This window comes from Microtus ochrogaster, linkage group LG5 (assembly GCF_000317375.1).
Source record: "Microtus ochrogaster isolate Prairie Vole_2 linkage group LG5, MicOch1.0, whole genome shotgun sequence".
Taxonomy (NCBI): domain Eukaryota; kingdom Metazoa; phylum Chordata; class Mammalia; order Rodentia; family Cricetidae; genus Microtus; species Microtus ochrogaster.
The window spans coordinates 46,584,421-46,592,367 of NC_022031.1; positions in this window are offsets into that span (position 1 = coordinate 46,584,421).

Genomic DNA, 7,947 nt, shown 5'->3' on the forward strand with positions numbered 1-7,947 from the left:
TTTGTTATGCTCTAAATGTTTGTTTACATTTTAAACTTCAGAAACATCTTCCAGAGGGCCAGACATTAGCGTGCAGAGACCATTGAAATCATTATTTGGGTGAGCTAGAGAGTTAGACACATAAACATGAAGAGCTAAAAAAAACTTTCCAAAACTCCAGGGAGAATGTTGCCAGACTCAATTATCTCTTGCAATTAGTATATTCTTGTGATTGGTATTCAAACACAGAGATATTGTCATTCATAACACCACAGTATTGGAAGATTTTAAGGCTCATAGACCATAAGCAGAAAAGCTCATGTATTCTTCTAAATGTATCTTTAAAAATCACACAAGATTAATAGCATAGCTCTACTCATTTACATAGTCAAGTATTTACCAGTGTTCTCAGAACAGTCTGGTGAGTTACAGAATCTTTTCTGAGATGCTGAATTTGGACTGTCTTGCTGATGGTTGCTCTGCATGTACAAGAAAAGAAGAGTTTTAGATTCAGCTGCTGTCCACACATAATCGTGAGCTTCACTGTTTCATCTCTCACTGAGAATCAGACTATAATGTAAAGCCCGCCTCATACACTGCAGACAGAACTCCCCAAGCCCAATTTAAAAACATGAAAAGCAGGAATGACCCATTCTGAAGGGACGATTGATACTTATATTTGGAAAGAATTTCACAGGGCCATGTTCCACAGCTCATCCTCTAGAACCCATCAATGCAATCAATAGAAGTTGGGCTTAAAAATGAGAAAAAAAAATAGATGTTCCAGTAAGCATTACAAATTCTCTATATTTTATAAAAAGATCCCAATACTCTATGTTATTCCAATCTGCCCTTTTCTTCACCTGTGTTAAATTTGACCACCGAATGACTGTAAGAGCTACCTCATCAACTTCCTGCTACCTCAACCATTATTATCACCAAATTCAATCAACAGGGGAATCCCAATTTTCAAAAGACCTGCTTCCTTGTATATCAATTCATATAAGCTGATTTTATATTGTGACACAGAACTAATTCAACTTACTTGAATTCCTTAGCTGGATAATAAACATTAAAATTAATATGGCATTTTTGCTATTAGCTTTTATTGATGGTAGTAGAGCCTCTCTGTGTCATGAGATATTCTTTTCTATCTGGATCAAAGTTTTGAGTCGTTGTAATCTTCTTGCCAGTGGTGAGTGTCCCTGGATCCTTTTGAAGAGAACTCTGCTGTGGGCTTATGTTGAGGCAACCATAGGGAATTGGTGCATGGTCCATAACTGTTTTTAGTCTCAACTGTTTATTCTATTGACAAGAATAATTCTTGCATAACATTTTCGATTTCTGAGGGAAACAATGGGGAACATAATACGTCATTGGTTGTGTGCCTCCTCATGCTCTCACGTCTTGTGGCAGGCTTGTCACCGACTTCCAAAGAACTAATAAAGAGTCCCTCTGTTAATCCCTAACCTTTTCTAAATTCAGAATGTGATTTTATCATGAACAGAGTCTTACCCACTTTAACTGTCCATTCAGGGCCGTCAAATGCTCTGTGGCTTCTTATCTCATGGATGTATTACTTTTCATCATCCAAGCTTATCTTTCAGACCATATTACCAGTCACTGTTCTAACTCAAAGAGCTGAAAAAACAGTATGCCATATCATTAGAGTTATTATTTAGTTTGTCTGAAGATGAGATACAGTTAATTCTCAATTCGCTGATTTATCTTTTGCCTTTTCAAAGTGCAGCTGGCAAATATAGGTTGATTGTCAGCTACCATGAGGAGACACTCAGCTCCTTTTCAGGGAATCCTTCCATATCTGGTCATACAGAGGTGCATATGTCTACGGCTGAGGGATGTCCTCAGATAGATGAATATACAGACCAAAGACATAGTAGGACTTTTCATGAGTGCTATGGATTTCTCTAGTTTTCCTGCAGTTCATAGTTTTCACATTTACCTGGTGCCCTGTGTGCTCTTCTTTCTCACTAGAATGTTCTTTCCATGTAGCCCATAATATGCATATTACAGTTCACAAAATAGCTTTGCATTCTTCCATAACAAAGGGAGCTTAAAGTGATGCTCAACTGGCGAACAATTGCTTCCCAATAGGAATAAAACTGAAGCCTTTTATGGTAACTGTTAAGTAGCAATGGCTCTACTAAGGTATCATTATGGGATTTTTTTCAAATGTGCCCATCAGTGTGATTAAATGTTTTTGATATTTCCAATTATACTTGATAATTGAACTTCTATGATATACAAGGCATCATTACTTTGTCAATACCTTTGGCGATTCTGAAGATTTAATTGTACTTATTTTTATTCAGGGCCCTGCTCACATTCAGCCTCCCCCATTTCTAAGAAGCTGTATAAATATGAAATAATAACATTTCTAGATATGACATTTCCCTTCTTCATAAATCAAACAACTCAAAATTTAGTTTTTTTGTTTCCATTTTGGAGCACACAGAACTCTTCTATGTTTCTTTTGATGGTTTGGGTATTAAAAAAATAGATGAAACAACTTCTAAAAATGTTATTTTATTTATGACTTTCTTGTGTTTAGGAAAGTTTAATCAATCTTTCTCTGGTAGTCCTGTTATTCATAATCATTCTTAATTCAGTATTTTTTAATATTCACATTTATTCTTCAGCATTGTACCATCAGATGAATTATTACTAGCAATTTTCAATTGTATATACTCTATCACTTTCTCAGACTATAACAAAAAGGACAATTTAAATAGCTTCAAGGGCAATATTACAATAATTAATCATCAAAATCCACTTACATGTACTTTGAATTTCTTCTGAAATATGGATAGAAAAATGTATTGGTTGAGTAGATAACAAAATACTAGACTCTTTAGCTTTTTGCACATCTTAAATTACAAAGTACTATCACAGTCCTGACTGGAAATATTGGAGTTCTGCATTATTTGGGCACCAATTCTCAACAGATAATTCCAGAACTTCACCTGACTACAGACCATGCTGTGTAACACAAGAAATTTTTAGCATTAGTGCACATAGATTAATTAAAGCAGGAAGCTTTCTATAACTTCTGGATCCCAAACATTAATCATTGATTGCATTAGGTAGTGAGTGGTAAAGGCTTCTGTTGCAGTGTATCCCACTAGAAAGGATAAAGGGATTTTTACCTGAACTAATTCTTCGGGAAAGGAAGTATCCCCCATTCAGACATTAGATACACTGCAGAAATATTTTATGGAAGAGGAATGTAAAACGCATAGACAACTTTCAGTTTTATTTCTTAAATATTTTGCAGCTTTCATTATTAAGCTCATACTGTGAGACTTAGTTTTACTTTTAATTTACCTGTAATTGGATTGCTTTTCCCCTTTAATTTAATTCTATTGCACTTTAGTTCCTATTAGAGGTTTAGGTGACAGTACATTAAACACTGGAGTCCACATCCAGGCAGTTTCACAGAGAGAGAAAATAAATTCTGGATATCTTTGCTTGTATTCCAATAAGAGAAGTTGGTCGATCATAGACTCAGAATCATAATCTCACATTTTATCTTTTATTTCATACTGGTTCTGAAATAATGGTAGATTTTCTTTCTTGAAACTGTGTTACATTTATTTATGTGTTTATGTGTGCACACATGTGTACAGAAGTGGAGAGAGTATAACTTGTGTGGACATTGCTCTCCTTCTCTCATGAGTGTCAAACATGTCATCAGTGTTGGCCTCAAATGTCTTTACCTGATGAAACATGTCTCTGATTAAAAGATTTATTTTTCTATAGATTATCACACCATGTACTATATTGGTCAAATCTGGAGTAATTCAAGGCAACGTGTTACAATGATTGCAATCAGAAGTTGTGATGTGGCCACTGTTCCTTCTTTTATTCTATTTCTGTTCAGTGGTTTAAATCATTCTGAGATTTTATACATAAGTACCATATTCACATTATTTCTGCGTCTCATTTCTCCCTTCTCCAACTGCTCCCATATCTCCCCATCACTACCTCACAAATTTATGGTCATACTTTCTATAATTATTATTTTTACAGACACACACACCTTACAGAGTCCATTTAGTGTGACGTTTATATATTTGGGTTTAGGATAGATCACTTGGTATTTAATAACATATCAAGAGGCTCATCCCTGAAGAACATGGATTCTCCTTCTCTCAGAAGCCACTATTTAGCTTTTCATCTAGGGGTTGGGACTTGAGATAACTAAAATCAAGAAAAAATAAACAACGTAGAGGCTAGAAGAACAATAAGATAAAACACTTATAATCAACCCACTTTAAATAAAAACAAATATTTATAAACAATCATTTTAGGGAATTTGGGCATTGCTTTCTGCTGTTTGTTGGGCAAAGTAATTTTAGGCTTCACAGAGGTCTTGTTCCATCAAACCACATTATACTAGAAGGAATAATAGGTTCTCATCTTCTGTGGAAACAAAAGCAGAAACTCTTTTCCAAAGTAGTATATACTTAAACTCAAATTTTGATGTCAAGACACCATTAAAATATGTATGTTGTTATAGCTTAATAGTCCATACAATGAATTGTCTCTTTGTAGTTAGCTCATTCACAGCCAAAAATTCAAATAAAACACAAAAATATATGTAAACTAGAGACTTTGTGTGTTTTCCATCTTTATGTAACTTTTAAAACTATATTTCACTTATTTTTATTTTTTTTAATTTTTAGTTTTTTGAGACAGTGCAGCTGTCTAGCCCTGGCTGTCCTGGATCTCACTCTGTAGACTAGGTTGCACTTGAACTCACAGGTGCATGCCTCTGCCTCCCAAGTGCTGGGATTAAGGGTGTGTGCTACCACACCTGACTACTCTATTTCTTTTTTAAAGGGCTTTCTCTATCTTTTTTCTTTTTTCTCCCAAGACTTTGTATATTTTTAAATACACTGTAAACAGCTTAGAGGGTTTTTTTTCTGAATATGTCTTTACTGTATATCTCTACCTTTTTACGAGCACGAGACGTTAATTTGCTAAGCAATATGGCTAGGATTAAAGCTTGATCTTTGACTGTTGTCTCCCCTATTCCTTAGCTTTTTGAGAGTCTAGCTTCATGGCAGAGGTATTGGCAGGAGTCACAAACTCTGTGGAGTTTCAAGGTCCATGCTTCTACCACGAAACCTGTCACCAACTGTTCATAAACACCATTTAAGTGTTTGGTGACAGAGCCTCTTTAAAAGAGTTGCCAGGTTTTTGCTGCTAAGGCTGAGTCAAGAAACCTCTCTTAAAGGAATCATGCCTCTGCTTGCCTATAGCACACAGAGTCCACCTGAGACAGTGCTGCTACTAAGAAAAGCCATGCTTGACTCTGTTCTTTTCTGTCTGGAATCCTTTTCTTTTTAAAGATGTATCGAACTTTAAGTGGAAATTTCTTGCCTAACGTTTAGGTGCCATTATGTAAACAGAGAATGCTCTTTCATTTCCTGGCCACCCAGACCTGAATAACCACAAAAAGACGTTGTTAATTATAACACTGTTTGGTCATTGGCTCAGGCATATTCCTAGATAGCTCTTATATCTTAAATTAACTCATTTCTATTAATCTTCATATCTCCACAAGGCTGTGGCTTACCAGTAAGGTTCTGGCATTTTTCTCCTTTAGCAGCTACATGGCATTTGCCTGATTTCACCTTCTTTCTCCCTGCATTCAGTTCAGATTTCCCACCTAGCTATATTCTTTATTAACCAATGGTAATAAAACATATTCACAGCATAAAGAGGGGAATCCCACATAAGATTAAAATAATTTGGTTGAGGGAGACAGCATGTGACCTACATAGGCCCTCTATATGTGATAGTTGTGTAGCTTTGTCTACTTGTATAACTCCTAACAGTGTGAGCAGGGGCTGTCTCTAATACTTTGACTGGCTTTTGGAAACCTATTGTCATACTGGATTGCCTTGCCCAGTCTTAATACAAGAAGAAGGCCTTGGTCTTACTGCAACTTGATATGCCATGCTTTGTTGATACCCATGGGAGGCCTGCCCCTTTATGAGCAGAAACAGAGGAGGAGTGAATGGGAGGGGAGGAAATGGGAAGAGCAGAGGCAAAACTGCAGTCAGGATGTAAAATAAATAAATAAATAAATAAATTTAATTGAAAGATAAATTGATTGGATTTCAGGCTTTGTAAGGCCTACTTAGACACTGACTCTCCTCTCTTTTTGAGCGTTTTCCCCCTATTGCTCCAACTATGACCTTGGAAGGTTTTTTTTTCCCCTTAAAGAATTTTTTAAGAATATTTTTTCCTCATAGTTCCAGACTCTAATCTTCAGATTATAAGTAATATTGGAGTACCAAAGTCTCATGTAATGTCAGTCCTTCAGGAATCACAACAAAGAACAGATATTGATATTTTGTTATTCCATTTATAGACCTATGAATGACATCTCATTTATTTAAACATTCTGTTATTTAGCTGTTAAAATAACACAAAAGGATAGTATATCATTAAAATGTCGACAGCAGAGATGATGCCTAGACTGCGTTAAAGCAAAGCATTCCAAAACAATCATTTATAGAACACAGAAGAAAAGAAGTCTATGTGGAAATGTGTAACCATCTGGAAATCTTCAGCAATGATATTGAATAAGAAAGCATTTTTTAAAATGTTCCTTTCTGTGTACAGAGACTTCTCCACTGTATTTTAACATTGAAGATACTTTTTAGGTCAAGGTGGGCACATTCAAAACATCCTGCATGTTACATCCCTTATCATAAAAATCAAAGGCAGAAGGAACTAGCATGTAAAGTGAAAAAGTATAAAGCTCATTCATTCAGCTCTCCATTCTTTTTTTAAAAAATTCAGCAATCCCATTGTATTGTAGATGAATTGGTTATCAATCTGCTCATAATTTTTAAGAGTAAAAGAAAAGTGCAACCATGGGAGTGAAGGAGCTGTATCCTGAAAACTAAAAACATCAATGACAGAAGGAAAAAAGAAAAGGTAAGATACCTCATGCTGGTAGGTCGCAAGAATTAATGTCAACAAACACCTGTGCTACTGTGACCAGGTATGGAGGCATAGAAACCCTTACTTTAGTTTCCCTTTATTTCAAAAGAAATTGCTAAAAAGAAAAAATGAAAGACTAGAAAAAATAGATATATCAGTCAAAGAAAATGCCAAACCTAAAATATTCCTGACACAAAGGGAATCTGGGACACTATGAAAAGACCAAACCTAAGAATAATAGGAATAGAAGAAGGAAAAAATCCAGCTCAAAGGTTCAGAAAATATTTTCATCAAAACCATAGAAGAAATATTTTCTCACCTGAAGAAGGAGATGCCTATTAAAGGTGCAGGAAGCTTATAGACACCAAATAGTTTGGAGCAGAAAAGAAAGTCATATCACCACATAACCAAACACTACACAAAAGAACAAAGAAAGATATGAAAAGCTACAAGGGAAAAGAACAAGCAGTATATAAAGGTATACCTATTAGAATTACACCTGACTTCTCAATGGAGACTCTAAAATCCAGAAGGGCCTGGAGAGATGTCCTGCAAACTTGAGACCACAGATGCTAGCACAGACTACTTACCCAGAAAAACTTTCAATCACCATAGATGGTGAAAACAAGTTATTCCATGAAAAGTCAACTTCAAATAATATTTGTCTACAAATCCAGCCCAACAGAAGATATTAGAAAGAAAACTCCAGCCCAGGGAAGACAATTATACCCATGAAAACACTGGAAATAAGTAATCTCACAGCAAAAAAACCAAAAGGGGGAAGGACACACACAACCACTACCAAAAAAATAGCAACAATAAAAACAAAATAACAGGAATTAATAATTATTGGTCATTAATATCTTTCAATATCAATGGGCTCGATTTCCCAATAAAAAGACACAGGCTAACAGAATGGAGTGAAAACAGGATCCATCCTTCTGCTGCATACAAGAAACACACCTCAGCATCAAAAATAGTCATTAC